At 36.1% G+C, this 25553-nt stretch overlaps 1 protein-coding gene across 6 annotated transcripts in view; it reads right to left on the reverse strand.

Moving 5' to 3' along the window:
• Nucleotides 1-25553, reverse strand: part of MAP3K13 (mitogen-activated protein kinase kinase kinase 13) — a 182404-nt gene that overhangs the window by 114029 nt on the left and 42822 nt on the right. Inside the window, exon 1 of one of the 6 annotated variants that reach the window (XM_079100608.1) lies at nt 19949-22012. The exons of the other annotated variants lie outside the window; for them this stretch is intronic. The gene's annotated coding sequence lies outside the window, so the exon portion shown is untranslated. Of the gene's footprint in view, nt 1-19948; nt 22013-25553 lie in introns of those variants that run through there. 6 annotated transcript variants of the gene reach the window in all.

Consider the following 25553-nt stretch of genomic DNA (forward strand, 5'->3'; position numbering starts at 1 on the left):
AAGTGAAGCAGGAGGTATTACAATACCAGACTTTAAATTATACTACAGTCATAGTAACAAAAATGGCATAATATTGGCACCAAAACAGACATGAAGACCAATGGCACAGAATAGAAGACACTGAGACAAACCCACATAAATAAAATTATCTCATACTAGACAAAGGTGCCATAAACATATACTGGAGAAAAGATAGCTTCAACAAATGGTGCTGGGAAAACTGGAAATCCATATGTAATAAAATGAAATTAGACCCCTATCTCTTACCCTGAATAAAACTCAAAGTGGATCAAGGACGTAGGCATTAGACCAGAGACCCTGTGCCTATTAGAAGAAAAAGTAGGCCCAAATCTCCATTATGTTGGCTTAGAAACCAAATTCCTCAACGAGACTCCTAAATCACAAGAAGTAAAATAAAGAATCAATAAATGGGATTGTATCAAACTAAAATCTTCACAATAAAGGAAATGATCAACAACATGGAGAGCCTACAGAATGGGAAAAAAATCTTTGCCCCCTGCACCTGAGATTAATCTCCAGGGTACACAAAGAACTTAAAAAACTTAACACCAAAAAAAAAACAAAAAAATCAATAAATGGACAAAGGAACTGAATAGTTACTTCACAGAAGAAATACGAATGGTCAACAAATACATGAAAAAATGTTCAACATCACTAGCAATTAGAGAAGTGCAAATTAAAACTACACTGAGATTCCATCTCACTACAGTCAGAATAAAAATTAGCAAGACTAAGTAACAATAACTGTTGGCAAGGATGTGGGGGGAAAGGTACACTCATACATTGTTGGTGGGACTGCAAATTGGTACAATCACTCTGGAAAGCAGTATGGAGATTCCTCAGAAAACTTGGAATCCAGTTATTCCACTTCTCAGCATATACCCAAAGGACTTAAAATTAGCATACTGAGTGATGTGGCCACATCAATGTTCACAGCAGCTCAATTCACAATTGCTAAGCTACGGAACCAACCTAGGTACCCTTCAGTAGACGACTGGATAAAGAAAATGTGGTACATATACACAATGGAATATTACTCAGCCATAAAGAAGAATGAAATTATGGCCTTTGCTGGTAAATTGATGGAACTGGAGACAATCATGCTAAGTGAAATAAGCCAATCTGGATAAAGACTGTTCTTTCTGATATGAGATGCTGACTCAAAACAGGCAGACAGGAGGAAGAGTAGGGGTTCACTGGACTGGAATGAGGGAAAAGGAGGGGTATGGGAACGGGAAAGATAGTAGAATGAATTGGACATACTTTCCTATGTTCACATATAAATACATGACCAGTATAACTCCACATCGTGCACAACCACTAGAATGGGAAGTTATATGCCATGTATTTACGATATACATTCTACTGTTATGTATAACTAAAAAGATTAAAGAAAAATGATTTTTAAAAAATCCAAAATTATTATAGAAGTTAACACATTTGTAAGGTTCAGTAGTAGCATCATTACTAATAATAAGTTAAAGGATGGGGGTAGTCTCTGCAGTGATTCAGCAAAAAGGTCTTATAAGTGCTTCTCATAACAGTTACCCGATTATTGGCCCAATATATAATCTAGCAAATGAAAACTAGCTGGCTTTATGGCCTTGCCACTTTAGTAAGATGAACTTGGTCTGGGTTAGTATGCTTCCCTGTTCCACAGAAATAACAACTGGACCAACAAAGATTCCTCCATGTAAAATATCATGGGAAATCATTGGGAAGATATGTTATGGAAGCTACAGAATTAATTCCTGAAGGAAGCAATTGTTGTTGTGGGAACAGAGGAAGGTGGAAGGGGCATGAAAAAAAAGCAACCACTAAAGCAGCACTGCCCAGGAGAACTCCCTCTGGTGATGGAAATGTTCAATAACTTGCACTAATATCACCGCCACATGTGGCTCCTGAGCATTTGAAATGTTCCTAGTGTGCTTGAGGAGCTAAGTTTTCAACTTAACATAATTTTAATTTAAATTTTAAAATAAATAGTCACAAGTGTTGGTGGCTACCATATGGGACAGGTTACCTTTTTAGAAATAGCAAGCCAAGTTAAGTTACATCATCATAAGTACTTTTTTTTTTTTTTTTTTTTAAAGACAGGGTCTGTGTTACCCAGACTGGTCCCTAACTCCTGGGCTCAAGTGATCCCAGTAGCCAAGATTGCAGGTACGAGGCACTGAACCTAAGTAATTTTTTATTTCAGCATGTGGGCATGCTAAGTGTGGAGAACTACAAAGCCATTCTGGAGGTGAATAAGCTCTTTTAAGAACCAAATGAACCTCTTCAAATTTCAATAATGACTGGAAGATGATGCTGGTCTCCTTACCTAAGAAGATATTAAAAGCTCATTTCTAGATAAAAATCTAAGGGTAGAAAGAAATTAAGGTACACTGTTCTGCTATAAAAATATGAGCTATTCTAGTTTTTGTTTTTTGAGGAAAATTGTATTCTTAAAAAAGGAAAATGACTCATTTAAGCTAGAATTTGAGAGAAGTCGAAAGTATCATGACTCAGTGGCAACTTTTGTCAAAAAATACTAGGGAAAAGAAAGAGTATAGTGACCTCAAATGCTAATGCATGAAGACTCAGATTTCCTTCACAGGCATCAGAATGTAGTGGTAAAAGCTGGTAAAAAGATGTGGGTTCACATCCTGTCTCTGCCACTTATTAGTTATATAATTCTAGAAAGATTTGAGTTCCAATTTTTACCTTAGTAAATTGGGAATAATAATAGACTATACTATTATTGGAAAGTTAAATAAAGTAACATTTATAAAAAGTTTAGTACAGTACCAGCATATAGAAGCACATAGAAGATAAAAAAAAAAAGACACCAGTACCTGTTTTGTTTGTTGTTATTATTCAAATACTATGACTCTTCTACTCACTCAATAAGGGAAATTTCAACAGTTGTGCAGATCCAGGAATTAAAATTATACAAAATAATACAAAAATTTTTATTGTGTTTATAATAAAACTTGATCAGGCCCTTTCAGGATATTTTAAAAATATCTATCAGAGACTCTTATTCCAAAGAAAAACTAATCCAAATTATTTTCCTTAAAGAGATTATGGAATGTTCTCTGAGGTTCTGAATCAGAGGAGAAAAACCTTGGGGTAATTAAGCCAGTTGATTAAGAATTCTGTTCATTTTTTTTTTTTAGCAGTTAAGTTTTTTTTTTTTTTTACATAAAGATGTAGTTTTATAAATTAATATGAACTAATATGGAAAATGATCTGCCTACTAAGTGGGAATACTGGTCAGAATTCTCCACTTCCATATCAGAAAGTTAAATAAGCTAACCTATCATTTTCTATCCAAAACATTAGGAGGATCCTTAGTCAACAAGTGAATTTCAAAGATTTCAGCAGACTATTACTTTAATTTTTTTTCTGTGCTGCTGCCAATAACTGTCTATCTGAAAAAGTGACTCTTAAGAAACATTTAAGGAAAAACATTCTTATAAATATCCCTAAAATCTATTATTGTATTAAAGGAAATAATCAGAAAACTACATGCTTTCTAAATATCATTAGCCTAGTATCCCTCAGCAGAATCACTACCATTGAGTATTATTGATTTGCTTTTGTGAAGAATTATTATAAGGAAAAGCCATACTGCTTTTGCATTGTCAACTTGTAAGGAATTCATATGAAGAATTTGTATTACAACTTAATACCAGGGAACTTTCTGTTCTTAGAGAATTATTAGATGTCCACCTTTTATTCCCTATTTTTCTGTCCCTGCTGCTGGGAAACTCAGAGCCAACTTTATATTCTATATATATGCTTTTGAGATTAGCATTTTTGCTTTCTCTTCCTTGTTTTGAGTTTGACTTCCCTTTTGTTAACCTTGTTGTATAGATAATTCCTTAATAATAAGCACTTCAAATCCTTCTTGAAAAAGTAGACTACAAATAAAATTTTATACTAAATACATCTGTAAACTTTTAAAAAGACATGTGGTAAATTCTACAATCATCTTTCTGACAAAAGAAAACTCTAAAGGTACACACAAATATGACGAACTTAGAAATATCATGAGTTAACTGGATTTGAACTCTTTGATGTGTTTTTTTCCAAAGGATAACTAAACATCTAGTAAACCGAAGAAAAGCAATTGCTTGTAATTTTATATGCCATTTAGAATAAATCTTAATAGCTTAATGATGTTTTAATGTATTGTCTCTGTCAAAAGGATGACTATAAATGAGGGATGTAAGAATTCTTTTATCAAAACTGCAACCGCACTGAAGCAAATCAAAAGCAAATGAATTTCTCATTAATAAAATATTTAACATGCTCAAAATACACCATTCCATAATGTACAAATTATGGCAAGATACCATATACCAAAACTTTGTAGGACTAGAAATAATATCTGGCATTTATAAAGGCACTTTATACATTGAAAGAGTAAAAGGAAACTTTATACATTATTTTTACACACAGAATTCATAATACTTTCTGGGCTGGGGGTGTACCTCAGTAGTACAGTGTGTGCTTAGCATGCTTAAGGCCCTGGTTCAAACCCCAGCACCAAAAAACACAGACCAAAACAAGAGTGATGTGGAGCGGAGAAACTACTTACTTCCTGAGAGCTCATGTAAAATATAAATCTTAACCATATAAATTCTATTCATTACTCTATCTAAATTTGTTTCCATTAGCTAAATACAAATTGACATTTCTACTTTAATTTCATAGCACAGGCAAGATAAATAAAGATCAGAATGTGAGAGTCGTGGATGTTGGGCTTTTAAGTTTGCCCCTACACCTTCTCCATTTGAGGGAACTGTCTGTCCCCGCACTATCAGCCTATATGGTGCAGAGGGAGCTGACCTCACTTGAAGCTAGGGCTGAAGAGTGAGAAGGTGGCACAAGGCTGGAACTCATCTCCTTGGGCATAATGATTAGTGAAAGGAGACACACATGACCCAAACCAGCCAATGAGGATCAACTGACTCATCCCCAGGATGTTTGCTACAGTTATTGGGGATGAAATGTACATTTCTTTTATCAGGTTACTAGCTATAAGCACAATAAAAGCAGAGGGTTATCATCTTTATCCATATATAGGACAGAGGAAAGCAGCCCAGAGGAGTAAAGGGAAGAAGACAGATTCCTGATAACAGAGACTAACTTAGCCGCTCACTCTGCTGGACTCTCAGTTATGTAAGCCAATCAATTCCTTCCTCCTCCCTCTTTTTTTTCCCCCACTTAAACCAGTTTAATATAAGTCTCTATAACTTGCAGCCAACAGAGAGGCCTTATTAACACAATGTCATTTATTGATTGTCTTCCATCATATTCAACAAAGCAAAATTAAAATCATATTTTCTGTTCCTTTTCCTGATGCTAATAATTTTAACGCTTCGGTAGATTAACTATGAAATTCTGTTTTCTAACTCTCGCTTCGGGATTACACTTTGCAATTGTCTGTGTCATCCACCATATACAACATTCTTAAAACCCAACATTTCTTCTCAATAGTAAGCTGTCTTTGATTTCTATTCATTTGTTCATTCATTCATTCATTCATTCATTTATATTGGGCCAAGGTCTCACTATGTTGCCCAGGTTGGCCTCAAACAAATGATCCTCCTGCTTCAGTCTCCTGACTAGCTGGGATTAGAGGTGCATGCATCATGCCAAACTGTTATCTTTAATATTTTTTAAGTCAATGACTTTCACAGAAATAATTTCTACTGTTAATCTCAATTAATTCAAGCTTTAAAAATACATTAACTTGGAAATCCTAGGTACTTAACTGTTCCATGCCTCACTGCAACATGGAGGCGATTACAAAGTAGTATGAATCTCATCATGGTAACCAATGTTAGTTACATACTCAATAACCTCATAACCAAAACCATTACTCAACTTACTTTTATTTCTCTAAGTTGCATGCATTTTCTTATTGGTTATTCTTATTCTGAGATTGACAGAGTACAACTTTGGATCTCTTAAATTGTTTACTGTCTACTCAAAGTTTATAAAAACCGATTTTTTATTCTGATCTATCCTTTTCCTGGCTTTCATTTTAAAGTCAATGGTCGACTCTCTTTGAATATCCACTTTAAGATTTTCCTTTCTATGATCAGTGTACATATGCTGAAGGAATTTAAGGCCAAGCAAAATATAAATAGAATGGCAAAGAATCTGCCAAAGAACATTTTGTCCCAAGTGAAAAATTATTTTATCATTTACTAATTTGAATTATATGTGCCATTACCCTCTTCCATAATAAAAATGAGCATAAATATTGAGTACCATAATAAGAAAGCTAAAAATTATCAATTTTTACTTTATGTCAAGCATTGTGTTAAGAGCACCACATACATATTTAATTTAGTTCAGACAAAGATTTAAATAGGTATTTTAATCCCATTTTAGGATGAAAGGTTAAAGGCATAGAAAGGTTAAATTATTTGAAATAACAAAGCCAGTTTAAAAGAGAGAGAACAGTGGATTCCAGAACCTATTTTCTTATTATGCTCATCTGTTAGTAGGAAAAAAGAATTTAAATGGTAGTCTCACACTAGAAGTATCCAAACAATTGGATATGATGAAATATGTATAATTATCCATTTAAAAATTATGCTACAGTAATTATTGAAGAAGCCCATTTTAAGAGTATGATCCACAGGCCCGTGAATAAGTAATACAGGGTGTCTGGCAGCCCCATCTGTGATAGCAGTAAGAATAGTAATAGGCAAATGAAAAACCAATCTGTTAGAACCTACTTCATGAAGTGTACCCAGGCCGACTAATGTGTGTGCTTAGAACCCCAGTGAAAAAAAGAGGCATCTGAAATATTTACTTTTGATGGAATCAGATATTCTATATATTTGTTTTGAAGAATCAAACTTGCTATTGTGGGGGAAAATGAGAAATATATATATATATATATATACACATATATATGTGTGTGTATATATATATATATATATATATAAAATATTCTTAGCATTGATTTTTGACTTAATGTTTAGGCCAGAGGAAATATTTTTTCAGTGTTTGGGACTACATAGGTCTTAATCCAGCCTTGTGTTTTAAAACACAATAATCTCATAGATTATTATAAGATTATTAAAGGTTATTGTGTCCCAAATGGGAGGTGTTCCAGATGCACACTGTGTAAGAGCCAGCTGAGTGCTAGAAGGTGGTGCAGGAAGATGACTAACCTGGTGTGTCCTTTCAGGAGAACTGCTATTCTGTCTTCTCATTCACAGAAGCTGGTAAAATAAGACCAGAGTTTCTTAAAGTGTTAAACATACCCCAACCAGATGATACAGTTCTGCTCTTAGCTATTTCTTCATATGAAGACTTGCATATATTCATAATAGCTTTATTTGTAATAGTTTCCAAATGAAAACAACCCAAATGTCCATAGCATGTGAATGAATAAACTGTGGTTTATCCATACAATGGAAATACTATTCAGCAGTAAAAAGGAATGTGCTATTGATAAATGTTGCAATGTGGATGAATCTCAGTGTAGTTATGCTGAGTGAAAGAAGTCACATAAAAGAGTACATCCTTTATGATTCAGTTTACATAAGATTCTAGGAAGTTCAGATTAACTAGTTGTGACAGAAAACATGCGATAATTATTGAAGGCTTGGTCCCAAGGGTAGCAATGTTCAGAGGTGAGGCTCTGAGAAAGTGATTGGATCATGAAGACTTTGACATCTTCAGTGGGTTAATCCATTGAGGCTAAATGGATTAACCATTGAGGCTGAAGGGAAAGTAGCAGAGGCTGTGTGGGAGGTAGGACCTGGTTAAAGGGAGTGGGTCCTTGGGGAGGTTGCCCTTGAGATTGTATGTCTATATATTGCCCCAGTGCACTCTCTCACTCTCTCGCTCTCTCTCCTTTCTGGCTACCATGAACTGAGAAGCTTTTCTCTGCCATGCTGTTTCCATGATGTTCTGCCTTGCCTCATGCCTAAAATAATGGAGTCTGCTGACCATGAACTAAAATCTCTGAAAGCATGACCCAAAATACTTCTTTCCACCTTTAAGTTATTTTCCTCATGCATTTGTCACAGCAATGAAAAGTTAACTAACATAGTACAAAAGTTTCAAAAACTACTATTCTATGACATACACATTTAATACATATCTATTTGTTGCTATTCTTTATTTTATATACCATGCCTTTCATGCTAAACTATCTTCTTTATATTGTGCTCTTTTTGAGTTGTAGATTTCTAAATCCCAGAAATAATAATTAGGAAAAAATTGGTCCTAGATATATATAATACAATCTTGTATTGCACTCTACATCTCACATAGTACTTTAAAAAGAGTTGTTGCTAGTCCCATTTTATATATAAGAAAATTAAGGCCCCAGGAAATTAGTTCATCTACTCCAGCTTTATCTAAACTCTGTAACATATTGAAGACTTACTATACTTTTAAATTCTATCCATTACCCTTTCCCCTCCCTCCGTAAAAACCTGTTTTCTATAATTTAATGAATAAAAATTAAAGACTATTTTTGTTGATTTATTTTTGCAGTGCTGGGGCCTCCTAGACAAGCACTGTACCACTGAGCTATTTATTCCCCAGTCCCTAAAGATTAATTTTTAAAAGTGGCAATGCAATGATGAAAAAATCAATTTCTGGCATCAAGGAGCTTTGGTGAAATGTGTAACTACACAAATGGTGTGAATGCTAAATTCACAGGGTAGACAGGAATGTTTTACTTAAGGTTGGAAAACGTCAGAAGGAAATTAACTGAAATTTGGAGGAAAGTCTTCCTTGAATTGAACTATCCTGTACACAGCAAAATGCTTAGCACATACCTAGCATCCCTGCAACTGCTCCAGTCTCATCATAGCTTAGGAAGTTTCCCATGCACTTGTTCCCCCAGGCACTAGGGGGACTGAGACTGCCAATTTGAGACCCACAGGTTAGGTTACAGAGTGGTGCTCTTTGCTGCCCTCTGTTGACATAGGGAGGTAAGAGCAGGCTCTTTGCAAACAAACGTGCTGGTATCAGTTAGGGAAAAATGTAAATCCCTTGAAGAAAAATACACCAAAGATAAAGATGTCTCATAGTGAGTCTAAGAGCTCTGGGAATGTGAGATGAAGCTGAAGAAGGCCTGAGAGTTGATCTTTCTAGCTCAGATTATAGCCAGTACTCGGGATTTGCTTGTCTTTGGCAAGGTGAAGTGTTTGTAGAGGGAATAAAGGGCTTGTTCTTACACAAACACACCCTTGTCCTTACGCTGCAGTTTGCTCTACCACTCCTGATTTGCACTAATGCCCTTTTACCCAAGGCTTGAATTAAGTCTTTCTTTTGTTTCTGATAGAATGATCATTTGGGGCTGGGTGATTACAGTCAGTTACAATAAGGAGGTAGACTGGAGCTGTGCCTTGCTGAGTAGGGATTGGGGGAAACTAGATAGGAGAAAGCAGGGACAATTCTGCCAAGGTAGTCCATATCAACTGTAAAACTGGTAAGGCATATACTAGTACTTCTCATTCCAATGTGAGATTATAGTGTATAATACAGCAGCAAAAGAACTGGAAGTTAGAGAGGATAAGATGTGAACTGAATCTGTAAAGAGTAGCCTTAGTTTTAAAAATGAGCCTTATATAACTATCTACAAACAACTTCATGATGTGTAGATTCACACTCAGAACTTCAGTCATCTCTTCATCATTAACACTAAAGGAAGGAGCAAATAAGACAGAACCCAAAAATCTTTCAAGAAAAACAATCCATTTTAAAATTTACTCATTACTATTTTTACACCCAGGTGATACACTTAAAACCAGATAATGAAGCCATGCTGAAAAGTTTTCCATTACATGTAATAAAAGTACCCCAAAAGGGGCAGTCCTATCTTTATTACTGACTTCAGAAGAAAAAGACAGAGTTACTACTAGTAACCTGCCCCAAATTAATCAATCTATAATATATTTTTAAAGTTCACTACCCCGTAGGGTTCAATCCTGGCTCCTCAACTAGGCTGAAAATGAAAAGCTTTACATGTAACATTCTCTAGGTAAGTAATAAGTAGAGCAGAGCAAAGTGGTAGGGAAGCAATCTGAGCATAGTGCATACCTACATACCCTGAAAATTAATATGTAAATAAAAACAGATCTATGTTTAAGATACCTTAACATGTGTTGTTGGGCATACACATAGAAATCACAGACCCCGATTTCAGTCTATTTCACTGGATTAAAAAACACAATATATTGAAAATTTAAAATGCTATAGAGGCCTAAAATCACAACAGAAAGCATAGTGGTACACATTGTCTCCCAGTATTCAATTTTCTCTCTTTCCTGTTAGAGAAGCCTTGACCTCCCCAACCCATTTTAAAGGTTTAGGTGGGAGACAGGCATGGGGGCACATGCCTGTAATTTCAGCAACTTCGGAGGCTGACACAGGAGGATGGCAAGTTCAAGTCTAGTCTCAGTAACTTAGGGAGATCCTGTTTCAAAAAAGTGAAAGGACTAGAGATGTAGCTGAGTAGCAGAGCACCCCTGGGTTCAATCCCCAGTACCACACACACACACACATGCACATGCACAAAGAAGGGGGTATTAGGTAGATAAGTGTTTACTCTGCTAAAGACTTCTCTGCTCTCCTGGCTGCAGATGTGACCACATGAATAAGTAAGTTCTAGCCAATGGGATGCGGATGAGAGTTGTGTCTGCAACTTTGAGGTCCTCCTTTGAGGAAAAGCTGCCTGTCCTGGATTCTTCTCCTACCCCATATTCTCATGCTGAATCAGCCTCTGCCATGTAGACAATATACTAGGTAATGGCACAGCAACAAAACAGATGTAACCTTGGGCTTTGAACAGTCTAGAAAATCACAGCTATCTATCTGTTCTGGAATACCTATCTACTTTAGGATTGTTAATCAAGAGCAAAATAACATTCCTTTTTTGAGTCACCAAATTTTTTGAGACTCTGTTACTGTTGCTTAGTTTGTATTCCAACTTCAATATATTGCAACTGGTGGTATCTGCTACAGGTTATTTCCTAAATTAGATAAATAAGCAATGATTGTTCTAGGCACTCAGTGAATCAATGACTCAGAGACTCAAAGAGCTGGGAGAAAATTTTAAATGATCTATTCTTCTTTTTCACATATGAAGAAAGTAAGGCTGAGAAATTTGTTCACAGTTGTGAAATTTGTGGCAGCCAAAAAGTGACCCCAGGTTCCTGAGTGTTCTTTGCATTTCGTCTTCTATCTGTGCAACCACAGTGACCACTAATGCTGGCTTTTTCTTTTCTTGGCACAATTAGTTAAGATTCACTCAGTACTCTTGGTACTATTCTCAATTCTAAAGGACAGCCAACAAGAATCTTAAAAATTACTTGTTCTGTCTCAAAGGTATCTGCAGTTTAACACAGGATAAAATAGTATAAATATATGGTACTACTAAAACAAGAATAAACAAACAAGAAACAGACCAAGTAATTAGATAAGAGATCCAACAAGATATAAATGGAAATGGTCACAAAAGTCTTATGGAAGCAGTCAGTTTCCTGGTAACTTAAGTGCTTTGGAAATATAGAAAATATGATCAAGAATACTTGAATCAACTCAAATTGAAATTTAATCAGACATGCCAGGGCCTGGGAATATATTTTCAAGTATCATAAAAATTTCTTCCTTTTTCTTGATCTGAAAATTGTTGATGCTTTTATCTCTTAAAACCACCTCTGGGCTGGGGATATAGATCTGTTGGTAGAATGCTTGCCTTGCATGTACAAGGCCCTGGGTTTAATCCTCAGCACACAGGAAAAAAAAAAAAAACAAAAACAAAACAAAACAACAAACACAGGCTAGGGATCCCTTCTGTTTTGTCTAGCCAGCAGTAACCATTCTTCACCAGAGACTTCTCTTCTAAGCTGTGCCCTTACTGAGGAGGAACAATTCATGCATACTTGATTGTATGCACACAGTCTGCTAAAAAGTATGTGAAGAAAGGGGCAGTTTTAGGGAGACATGAAAGGAAAAAACAAGAATAAGGAGTCAGGATGAGGAAGTTAACTTCATTTATTCAGTCAATAAAAACTTTGCTAAGTACTCAGTACATGCGGGCAGTGAGCTGAGATCAGGTGATAAATAAATACATGGTGCCTGCCCTGAAGAAGCTTTAGTCTAGAAATGGAAACTCCTTTCTTAACATATCTTCAAATATAGAATTCAGACTGGGGTGGAATTATGTGTGAAAGAATCCTTCACCCCCAAACACTATATCCTTGGAGTAAGAAAAACCACTCCAGACCATCTTTACTTTGTTGAGTTTCAATGTTCTCTCATTCTGAGGCAGTCATATGTAAGTCAGGGTATAAATAAAAGTCACTGCTTGCATATTTTTCTTATGGCCTCTTGTTGCCTCTGGTTCAGAACAATCTAGTCTCTCTGCAGTCAAAACCACCATTAGCTTTCAACTGGTCCAAGTAGTAAGTGTTCCTTTTTTCTACCCTCAAAATCCATAACCATAGAATACTTTCTTAGAGTAAACATATGCATTCACTCAGAGAGTCTATTAAAGGGAAAGACGTGAATGCATTGATGCCATGTTTACATTAAGATGCAAATTTTTAGATTCTGTTCCATATAAAATACAAAAAAATAAAAATAAAACACACACAAATGTAAACATTTTAAAAACCCCATAACTATTAGACCTACCTTACTGTCACCCATGTGGGCCTATGGAACACAATATCCACCTGGCAGTATAGTTTGGAAACAAAAGTAGGAATGCTGCCCGCCCCTCTGAGGTGGTGGTGCTTGCTCCTGCCCTGAATGTATTAAAGACACTATCTATCTAACTTCAGGGGGAATACTACAATCTAGAGACATCTAAGATAAGTACTCTGAGATATATTGGGCAAAATGAAGATATATTAGCAAAATGAAGCCCCATTGAAAACTATTCATGATGGAAGCAGTAACCCAAATGGACCACATTTTCTTAGCATGTATTTTTAATCTATTAAATTACCCAAAGCTCTATATTAAATGCTCATCTTCAAAAGGACTCTCCTCCAGCAAAGAGACTGGTAGACTAGTGTCTTGAAGTGGTTTTCACTATAAATAAACATAAAAGGAGGCAGGAGGAAAAAGTAAAGCTAAAAAAAAACCAGTAAAATATAATTACTAAACATTACAACATTTGAAAAATAAAATGTGTTTTTCCCAGGATAGTATTTGTTGTCACATACTGTTAGTTGGGCTGTTAAATAGTCATAAATTTCATGATAAATTTACATTTCTAGAGTAGCTCCCATCACAAGCTCTTCACATTTAGAACAAGTTCCTCTATTTTTCCCCCCATAAATGCCTTATTACATTCTGAATTAAATGAAAAGAATGCTTCTACTGCTGCCACCTACTGCAAATAGGAGAAATATTCTTGAAAAAAAGTTAGAATGGCAATCATCAAGAATATAAATAACAACAATTGCTGGCAAGGATGTGGGAGGAAAAGATATACTTTTTTGCTGTAGGTAGGCTATACATGAGTACAACCACTTTGGAAAGCAATATGGAGATTCCTCAAAAAACTAGGAATGCAACCACCATATGACCCAGCTATCCTACTCCCTGACATTCATTCAAAAGATCTAAAATCAGCATGCTATAATGATATATGCATACCAATGTTTATAGCAGTGCAATTCACAATAACTAAGTTATAGAACCAGCCAGGTGCCATTCAACCAATAAAAAGATAAAGAAAATGTGATAAATCCAGGTATGGGGGTGAACACCTGTAATTTCAGTATCTTGAGAGGCTGAGGCAGGAGGATTGCAAATTAGAGGCCACCCTCAGAAACTTAGTAAGGCCCTAATCAATTTATGAGACCCTATCTCAAAAATTTAAAAGGAAAAGAAGGGGACAGGCTAGGGATCTAGCTCAGTGGTAAAGTACCTCTGGGTTCAATACCCAGTACCAAAAAAAGAGAATAAAGAAAATGTCATACACACATACACACACACACACAATGGAGCTTTCCTCAGCCATAAAAAAGAATGAAATTATGGCATTTGCAAGTGAATGGAAGGAACTGGAGACTATCATGCTAGGTAAAATAAGACTCAGAAATTCAAATGTCAAATGTTACCCCTCATATGTGGAAGCTAGAGAGAGAAGGACCTCACAAAAATAGAAGGGACACCAATAGAGTAGAAGAAGGAAATCTGAGAGGGAGGGAGGGAGGAAGGGAGAATATGGAGAAGTACTGGGAAATGAAATCTACCAAATTATCCTCTGTCCATGTATAAACATACATGAATCCCACTTACACATAAAATTATACTGCACTGATTAATAATAATAATAATAATAATCACTAATAATAATGGAAGGGAGATCAGTAGAGCAAGCAGATCAGGAAGAGGGAAGAGAAGAGGGAAAGAAGGTACTGGGAAATGAGATTGATCAAATTATGTTATGTGCATGTGCAAATATGGAATACTGAATTCCACTATTATGTATAAATAAAATGAATTGATAAAAATAAAACATGGCAATTTTAAAAATAGGGCTGGGGCTGTAGGTCAGTGGCAGAACACTTGCCTAGTATGTGTGAGGCACTGGGTTCAATTCTTAACACCACACAGAAATAAATAAAATGAAGGTATTCTGTCCATCTACAACTACAAAATTTTTTTTAATTTAAAAAATAAAATGCAATACACTGATTATTCAAGAATATTAATGAGGCACTTAGACTGAGATAATTGTCATATTTTCCCTTTAATTCAACTACTAATTATTCCACAATCCTGAATGATAATTAATAAAGCAATGAAGAAGGAAATAGAGTATATAAGCTACACAGAATAGTATTAAATGGCTTTGTCAGGCAACAGATATACACATACACACATGTACATGAGTAATCTCTTGTTTATTTTATATGCAAAAACAAGTCTCTCTTCCTTTGCATTGAGAAAAACTCTTTTCAAAGTTGTTAGAAAGGAAAATACAGGGACTGAGGATGGAGCTCAGTGGCAGAGTACTTGCCTAGCATGTGTGAGGCCCTGGGTTCAATACCCAACACAGAAAAAAAAAATACACTTAATAATTTGAACAACTGTGAGTTCAAGAATTATAAAGGTAGACTAATAAGGAGGAACAGGAAAAGGTTCATGAGGTAGTTGAGGTAGTTCATACACAAAATGATTCAATGGCTAATAAGAAAAACACAATTTAAGCATCAAATGAAAATAAAATAAAATACCAGCTTTTCTGCAAAGTGGTTGAGATCTTTTGTTTATCCACATGCTTTGGGAAAGGGTGTAGCAAAACAGGAACTTACACACTGACGATGGCTAAATAATTAAGACTTTTTTTTAAAGACTTTTTTGATGTACAGTTTGTCAACAGATGAACAGATATCAACAGGCTTAAAATATAACAATCCTTTTAAATGAAAATTTAAAACATTTTATAAGTGAAAATACCTTTTGACCTAAAATTCAACTTCAAGGAATTTATTATAAATGAATAATCAGGAATTTGAAGGGGGAAAAAAAAGGATCTAACTACAAAGATTTCATCACATAATTGTTTAAAACAAAAATAACTGGAACTAATATAATGCCCTTACAACTGAGAATATGTTAAATAAGTTATGGTAAACTATAAGGCAGAATATTTTAAACCTCTACAAATTATATGCTAAAGGATTAGGGATGTAGCTCAGTGGTAGAGTGCTTGCCTAGCATGAGTGAGGCCCTAGATTCAATCCCCAGCATACACACCATACATACCATATATGTATATGTATATGCATATGTATATGTATACAGTGTGTGTGGTGTGTGTGTGCATTTATCTATATTACATATATAAATACAGGCAACAATATTCATGAGGAAGTGTTAAAAAAGGAAGGTAACATAGTAAGAGGTACCATGTGATCTGACATACACACATATATATCTAGAAGAACACAGAATATTAATCATGGTTATCTCTAGATGAAGGGACAATGTGATCTTATTTTCTTCTCTTTTAATCTAAATTTCTAAATTATCCATGAAGTACAAATGTATTTACTTTTGGGAAAAGTGTTAAATGTTACTAAGGTAATAAATATCCACTGCTATTATAACTTTTTAAAAACTTCTTAGGGAAAACAGGGGAAATGTTGGTCAAAAGATACAAAATTTCAGTTAGGAGAAATAAATTCAGAGGAGCCAATATACAATATAATGTATACTTGAAAATTGCTAAGAATAGAATTTTAAGTGATTTTGCCACAAATAAATGGTTAGTATATAAGGTAAAACAAAAACAAACTTAAGGAAGATAACCTGGAAATTATTCTGTAATACCCTAAGTTATAGTAGAGAGTGTGCAGTCATGGCTGGGATAAAATTTGAAGAGGTTGGAGAGTCTGGGACAAGAAGCCTGACAGAAGGCATATGCATATGTGTATGTTGTGTGTGTGTGTTTGTGAGTTTTGTTTTTTAAAAAGAAAATAGGAAAGTGCAGATGGCAATAAGAGATTATGAGGCAAGTTGAAAGGAAGCTGAGAAATCCCATTTTTAATAGCATTAGAGGAGGCATGGTTATCTGGCAAAAGGGAAGGATAGAGTTGGGATTATGGGAAGCAGCAGAAGTGTGAATAACCACTGTGGAAAAAGCAATAGATATGAATTAAAGGCCACCAATCAGCATTGAGGACCCTACAATGGATGCCAAGAAATCAACATGGTAGCCGAAATCAGGATTAGGGAGGTATGTTAAGCACAGTCAGAAGAAGGGCCAAAGGTGGAGTGGAGAATGTGAGACTTGAGGAAGTGATTGAATGGATGACCATGTTTCCAGGTTGGATGGGGCATAAAGGGAAAGAGGAGAGGGATGTATTCAGTTTGGTTACTATGGTACTATGGTATTGCTATGTATGGCATATAATAGAAGAGTATAAAATATGTTTAAGAAAAAAGAGTGAGGTGGGAGGATCACTTGAGTCCATGAGTTCAAGGTCAGCCTAGATGAGGAGGGCAGTGGGGCGGGGGGGTGGGGGGGGGAGAGACTGTATAAAGAGAGCAGAAAGACAACTAGTAAAACTGAGCACCTACTACATAACAGATTATTATGGCACAGAGAAATATATCAAATTTGCAGTCTCTTATTGTTTGGGCTTCTCCTTTGCCTCCAGGCACACCGTGTGGGGGTGGGGGGCGGTTCTGGGGACTGAGATCAGGGGTGCTCTACCACTGAGCTATATCCCCAGTCCTTTTTATTTTGAGAAAGTTTTCACTAAGTTGCTCAGGCTGGTCTCCAACTTCTCCCGAGTTGCCTGGATTCTATGTGGGCACCATGGTGCCTGGCTATGTCTCCTTTTCAAAATTTCTTTCTAACTTGCCTACTCACTCTCTGGTCCTTTTCAACCAAACTTTTTGAAAAACACTATATGCCAGACCTGCTAAATACTTGGCAAATGTTCTTTTACTCCCCTTCCCACGCTCATAGCAGGGATAGCAATAAACATGAAAAACAGCAGCACTTAGCAAAGGCCTTGCACATGGAGTACGTTCAGTAGCAATTACGAAACAAGTGAACAAATGCATACATCAGGGTAAATTTGGGATCTATCCCATCTACTGAAAGAAAAGCAGCTTTTACACTGTATCTTTGACCTTGAAGAAATGGGCTCCCTTTATGCCACTGGCAGTAGCACCTTGGGCCCCTCATATGCAGGAAGTCTTTGCTTAGGACAGTCTAACTAGCTGCATGCCAAGCTATTTCCAGCTACAGAACATTTCAGTTTGAAGCTGTGTTTTGGGATTAGGTATATCATTTAACCCCCTGCTTTTTATTATCCCATTTCTATTCATTAAAAAACACCCTACTGGGAGTCACCCATTTGTAGCACAGAGGGGGTTAAATAAAGAGAAAGTACACAATGCCTTTTTAGTCACAGAAACCATCTTTGTTAAGGTATTAAATTAATCCTGCACATAGGATTTGCATGATATCCAAGTCCACATAGCAGACAAACTCTCAAGGTGGCCTTAACTCTCCCTGTTCACATGCTGTGTGATCCTTTCCCCTTGAGTGTGAGTAGGACTTGCTCCTATCATCAACAGAACACAGTGATGGTGCTGGGATGAACATGATTACATGCACATCAGTATATCACTACGTTAAATACAACTGCAAAAACCTGTCTGGAGTTTCTCCCTCACATGCTAGCTGTGAGGAAGCATGTGGTCATGCAGGGGAAGGAAAGGTGGCCTCTATGAGCTCTGGCAGACTCCAGGCAACAGGAAGGAAAAAGTTAAAATCAAAAGCTTTCAGTCCTACAACCATAACCCACAGCCACCAGAACTGAACATTGTTACCAACTTTAAGTTCCCTACTGAGTCAACGCCTTTATGTTAGATGCTAAGCAGAGGACACAGGTAGGCCATGCCCAATAACCAAAGTAATAAATGTATGTTGTTTTAAGCCACTAACTTTGTGATAATATTGTTATGCAATAATAGAAAACTGATACACCCTCAGAACTTGATACCATCCCAGCTAGAGACAGCATGGTTTACATTTATAGAAAGCATCTAAATCCCTTAAGGCACACCTAATAGAGTTATAATGGCATACTCTACTACTCCTTTTTATATAAATAATAGTGACTAAGAGTAAACATCCTGCCTGATGACTCAAATAAGCCTGGGTTATAAGCCTAAAATTGGTAGCAATGAACATACACAGTGTTGTGTTAGATAGTAAGGGGAATTATAAAAACAAACAAATATAGCCCCTGCCTTCCAAACCTGTTGTTTCCTAAAAATCCTGGCTATGTCACACTGGAGTTTCTTGACATAAAGATCTCATTCCCTAGTTTTTTTTTTTTTTTGTGGTGCTGGGGATTTGAACCCAGGGCCTTGTGCTTGCGTGGCAAGCACTCTACCAACTGAGCTATATCCCCAGCCCTCCCTAGTATGTTTCTGAAATAGCAAAAGCTTGTGGCATGGGTAAGACACACACAGAAGCTTGTGGACAGCATGGAAAACTATAGAAGGGGAGAATGAGTATATTTGTTGTGTATTGCAGTATAACTCAACATCTTAAAACAACAGATTATTTGTTACTTTACAGTTTCTGAGGGTCAGGAATCTGGGTGGGTGGTTCAGGCTTAGGGTTTCTCATGAAGTTATATCAAGTTTATTGACCAGAGATACAGCCATGTGAAGACTTGACTGGGGCTAGAGGAATACTCCCAAGATTGTTCATTCACATGGTTGTTTGCAGGAGGCCTTGGTTCCTTGTCACATGAGTCTTTCCACACTGTCCTCGTGACAAGGCAGCTGGCTTCCTGAGAGTAAGTTATCAATAGCAAGCAAAAACCAGAAGTGCTTTTTATAACCTAGTCCAGGGCTGGCAAACTTTTTCTTAAAGGGACAAATAATAAATATTTTAGGCTCACATTCTGTATAGACTGTTGCACAGCTACTCACCAAGGTCGCTGAAGTGTAAAACAGCCACATACAATATAGAAACAAATAGGCATGACGTGTTCCAATAAAACTATTACAAAACTGGCAGCCAGCCTCTGGATCATAGTTGACCAACCTACACCCTCACTTCTTCATTATTCTATTTATTAGAAACTAGTCATTAGGTCCAGCCTATACTCAAGAGAAGAGGAATTAGGTTCGACTTTCTGAAGGGAGGAAGAAAAGTATACATAGATATATTTTTAAAACCACACTACTATGGGCTTAATACAGGAGATAGAATGTGGCTTAAATAATACATTTCCCCCCTAAGGATGGCATGATAAATTACCATACACAAGTTGGCTTAAAACAACAGAACTTTTTTTTTTCTTTCACAGTTCTGGAGGCTATAAGTCCAAAATCAAGGTGCTAGCAGGCCCACACTCTCCCTGAAGGCTCTAGGGAAGAAACTCATCCTTGCCTAGTTCGTCCCAGTTTCTGGTGGCTCGTGGAAAGTGCTGGTGGCCCTGGCTCTACTTCACTCCAATCTCTACCTTTATCTTCACATGGCCTTCTTCCTCTCCTCTTCTTATAAGGACACTTCTTATTGGATTTTGGGCCCATCCTACTCAATCTGGCATTGTATTAACTAATTATATCTGCAAGGACCCTATTTCCAGATGAAGTCACATTCTGAGGTTCTGATGAACATTAGTTTTGGGGGGACACTATTGTATATTGTGGTGAGTTGAATAGTATCCCCCATAATTAATATCTACTCAGAACCTTTCAGAACCTCAGAATATGACTGCTGCAATTTGTGTCCTAAATGTCCTCAAAGGCCCTTGTGTTGTAGGAGTGGTTCCCAGCCTATGGTACTAGGGGGAGGTGTTGAAACCTTTGGGAGGTGGGGCCTGGTGGAAGGAAGTTAGGTCTCTGAAGGGTATTCTTTTGAAGGAGATCTAGGGATCCTGGCCCATCTCTCTTGTTCACACCCTGGCTGCCATGAGGTGAACAGGCCAGCTCTATCACATACTTCTGCCGTGATGTATTGTGCTACCACAGACCCAAAGCAATGAGGCAAAGTGACATAAATTGAAACCTCTGAAATCATGAAACCAAATACACATTTTCTCGCAGTAAGTTGATTATCTCAGGTATTTTATCATAGTGAGGAAAAACTGAGTGACTTATTTGGAAATGGGTCTTTGTAGATGTTAGTTAATTGGAGGTCATAATGGATAGGGTGGGTTCTAAATCCAATGAACAGTATCCTTTAAGATGAGGACACACACTTAAGTCCTGAAACATTATCCTCAGGATAAAGTACAAACCCCTTAACTTGGTATATAAAACCATTCCTGATGTGACCCCACCAACTTCTCTGTCCCCATTTCCTGCCATTCCTCTAATACTCATTCTAGGCTCTAGTCAAACTGAAATGTTCCTTCTCTGACCAACTAAGATACATGATGACCTTGCTACTGTTTTTCCCTAGAGTGCCCTGTCACCTCTTCCTTGAATTTTGGAGGGTATACCATAATTTATATCAGGTTTTATTTGTAATAAAAATGTCACTGAATGTGAACTGCAAATTGTATTCCTGAACTTTATTTTGTACTTAAAAAAATCTTTAATTGACATATAATTTACCTACATGAAATACATGGTCTCAAATGCTCAGTAAAATTAGGTTGACAATTCTATACACTCACATAATGACCACCTAAAATGACAGAACATTTCTACTGTCACTAGAAAGTTCCCTGGAGTACCTCTCCAGTCAATAAAATACCTTCCCCCATCCTTCACCAAAAATGTTTTGATTAAAAAATTAAGGGTCATGAAACAACCATAATTTTTCCCACTGATTATTAAAAGTACTTTACACAGTTTCAGTTGCATGCAATTGCAATTCAGCTGTCCCATGCAATTGCAAAGTGAGGACTATCTATATTTTTAAATATTTTATTTTTATCATTTCATATATGTGTGTATGTGTATGTATGTATGTGTGTGTATGTGTGTTTGCTCTGAAGCAAAGGTAGGCAAACCATACAGATCATGGGCTACATTCAGCTGGCTACTTGTTTTTCTAAATGACACTTTATTTGAACACAGCCCCTCTTGTACATTTACAGATTGTCCATGTCTGCTTTTGTAACACTATGGCAGAGTTAAGCAGTTGTTAATCAGGCCATATTTACTAATAGTTGCTATCTCTACAAAAAGCTTCCCAACTCCTGCTCTCTAAAGCAGTGATTCTTAAATTTTACCAAGTATCAAGATCTCAAAACAGGGTACTATGCCATAACCCCAGAGTTTCTGATTCAGGCAGATCTGGGGTGCAGACCCAGAATTTCCTCTCTATCGGGATCTCAGGTAACTGTTTCCAGATTCCCTCTCTTATACTCAGGAGAGTATAGGGTTTCTGTGCTACACAGGGTCTAAAAGAACCATAGGGAGAACACTGGGCACCCTGAAAGTCAGGAGGAAATGCACGACAGTATGAAGAGTTCCACTGATGTACACCTCTTCAAAACTGATGAGAATTACAAGGAGAAAAAACTGCAACAAAAACCCAACCATTTAAATCACTGGTCCAGAAATACGGGCAAGTCAACACAGAGTGCATGTAAAGAAACCTTTGACATTTGGGGATTTGGCCATTGATTTCTCTGAAGAGGAATGGGACTACCTGGATCCTGATCAGCAAACATTTACATAGAGAGATGTGATGTTAATGATCTATAGAAACCTGGTCTTTTTGGGTGAGGAAAACTTCCCTTTAGAATTCCTAATTCACTATCAATACTTAATTTTCTTCCTTTGTAGACTGTCTCTTGGGAGCTTCTGTTCTTCATGAATGAATTTCAAATTCTTGATTTTAAGTAATAAAATTTGGCATTTGTTGTTATTGACAAGAAAATGTTACTATTTCTTTTAGTGTTTAACCTTCCTCCTTTTTGAGGTGATAAACACCCCTCACTTTAGATTTGTCATGCTTATAGTAAGTCAGTGCTATAAAATACTGTGAGATATACCTTAAAGTTCAATTTATTCCTTTATCTTTGATTTATTATTTTTGGTTTTGATAGTTCAAAGTCAGAATCTGCAGATTGAAAGTGTTTCTTAAGTATTCAAAAGTTTCTGTCAGCAAAGTACATTTAGAGAAATCTTTTTCTAGAATCTTTTATTGTATCTTTTTTCTAACAATAACAGTAGTTAGGATAGAAACTTCAGTATTTATGGGGAGAATACCACAGAAAGTCATATTCCATTCAACCTGTTCCAATCAACAGGTCTTTCTTTCTCTAAGCCATCCCTGTCCACCTTTCTGAACCAAAGGAAACAGCCCTGGCATTTGAATAGTCAAGAGACAGTAGCCATATAACCAGGTGTGTAGAAATTAATGAAGCAAAGGACACAGATGAGAGTCCCAAATGCCCAGGAGGAAGTCATATTTTCAAAATATTAATTGAGCATCTATAATTCAACAGAAGTGATTTTTTAGAAACCTAGGTTTCTTTCTCTTTCAATTATGGAAGAATATGTCCTACCCTGTATTTATTATACTTTCAAATCCTTAAAGCTCTTTGTTCCCTTCAGTGACCTCTCAGTACATTCAAAGTAATAGTACTCCCCACTGTCTGTGAGGTTCTGCATGATCTGACAGCACTTTATTTATCTAGGGGGTCTAGAAAATCTGTGTACATTTCTGAATACCTCTAATTTAAACCATTATAATATATTAATATCAGAATACAATTTATCTAATATGATTTAAACATTTATTCATTCAAACTTTCTCATTAAAGCTCTTTATGAATGTTTATAATGGATTTTTGGTGAACATTTTCTGCTATATAATGAATGTCAATGATTCACAATGCCTGCTCCTTGTGAGTCTATAGCCACAACTGAAAATTGTATTTTTAAAGAAGGATTTTTAAACTAACACTCTTATGGTTATTCAGGATTTTGTAGGTTAAATTTTCTATCATTTTTGTGTCCTTTTCTGGGTTGCATTGTTTAGAGTAGCTTCCATGTTGTGCAATAGGTTTTTTTTCACATCAGTGAATATTTTCATTTTTTTTAATGCATTACGATTGGATGGAAATTTGTATTACTTCACACTTTAGGACAGTATAAGTTGAAATTAGAATATGGATGAACCATGTGCCTATTTTCAACAAAATTATATATGCTTCTACTTGTATTAAAAAAAAAAATCTCAGGTAATACTGATGCTACTGGTCTGCAGAACACATGTGGAGAACCACTGTTCCAAGACAACATTATAACTTTAAGTTATTTACATCTATCTCATATATTTTACCATTTTATTTCTGCCCTTTGTGCTCCTGTTATATATAGTTTACTTATTCATGTGCTTATAACCCTATTATACATTGTTATTTGTTTAAACAGAATTTTTTGAAACACTTTTTTTTTATAAATTAACACAATGAAGTTGACAGTTTTAGGTGTTCAGTTCTAAGAGTTTTAACTTATATTTGGATTCTTGTAATTATCACCACAATAACTCTCTTGGTTAAAGGGTCTAGTAGAAAAGGGAAGCTCGAACAAATGGAAAATTTGACTACAGAAATGTAAGTATAAAAAAGAATCAAGAAAAAATGCTACTAATAATCAATACCAAAATTGAAGAATTCACTTTATAGGAATAAGGGCAATGCTACTAAATGAAAGTAACACCTGTAATGAGTTGTTTTCTGATCTTTTTCTTTGTTCAGGGAAGCAATGATATTTACACCCGACTATATGTTGGTGATTTCCAACTACTTATTGCTTGTAATGCATTTTTTTGTATTTCTTTTCCCTTTTTTTTTTTTTTTTTGGTACTAGAGATTGGACCTGGGGCCTCACAAGTGCTAAGTGTGCATTCTACCATTGAGCTATACCCCCATTCTACCATTTTTATATTTCTTAAGTATATTGTTTGGATACTTTATTCTTGAATCTCTCAAATGGAAAACATTCTAGCAAAAAAAAATTTTTTTTGCAACTTCTCAAAGCAGCCATATAAGCCACCTGTTTCCCATGTCTGTTCCTTTATTTTCCAATCATTTTCTGGATAATGGATTATACAATCAACCTTTTTCCAATTTTTCAATTAGTGACTGTTTATGGTCTTTCCTTGATGAGTTTGTTCCATAGTTGTGATTCCTTATTTTAGGGACCTTAAGTGAGAAAAGCTTCCTGGATACCTAGAGGCTATTGTGCTTCCCCCATTCCCACCATATTATTAAGTTCTGAAAGTTGAGAAGACAAGGGGAAGAGAGTTTAGAGGTGGGTTTCAGTAGTTCTTAAATCTTCCATCTGGATTATAATAAAGAATCAAATTGCTGAAAAAAAGAGAGCACGTTTTCACTCAGCTCTCAGGTCTGTGTTAATAAGTATTAGAGTTACACAAGCATCTTACCACTTGATCCCTGAGAACACCTACATGTCCTCCTGTGGCATTTCTCACTCTTCTAACTATTCATCTTACCCTAATACAGGTCAAAATTTGTTTTTCAAGTTCTGATGTGAAATTCTTATCACCTGTGTGGCCATCCTGCCTTTACTTATTTGCCTAAGTATTTCTCCTGCTCATTTTTCTTTGATGAAGTATGCCATAAAGTATGTGCAGGGTGTGTTTACTTTGTGTTGCATTTACTGAGAAATAGAAAAAAGGTTGGTCTATACTTTCCAGGTGTTCCATAATTGTTTTTGATGTCTGTGAAACATCCTGTGTAAGTTGCTTCTGCTCAATTTGTATTGCAAATGTACTTTGAAATGAATTTTAACAGGATTGATCACATCATTTTGCTAAGGAAACCACTGATACACACTTCACAAACAGCATTCAAGATTTGTTCTTTAAATTATAGAGTAATGATCAAAGTAGTATGTTATCTGGTTATGATCACATTGGTTGTTTTGTGAAGGCAGTGTGAGATATTATTCCATTTTTCCAGATTGAGGAATCTGGGACACAGATGATTAAATAAGACAGCACATGAGAAAGTATCTAGAACAGATCCTGGTGTGTCTGTACACATACACATATACATAAACAC

The sequence above is a fragment of the Sciurus vulgaris genome (assembly GCF_902686455.1).
Source record: "Sciurus vulgaris genome assembly, chromosome: 10".
Classification (NCBI taxonomy): domain Eukaryota; kingdom Metazoa; phylum Chordata; class Mammalia; order Rodentia; family Sciuridae; genus Sciurus; species Sciurus vulgaris.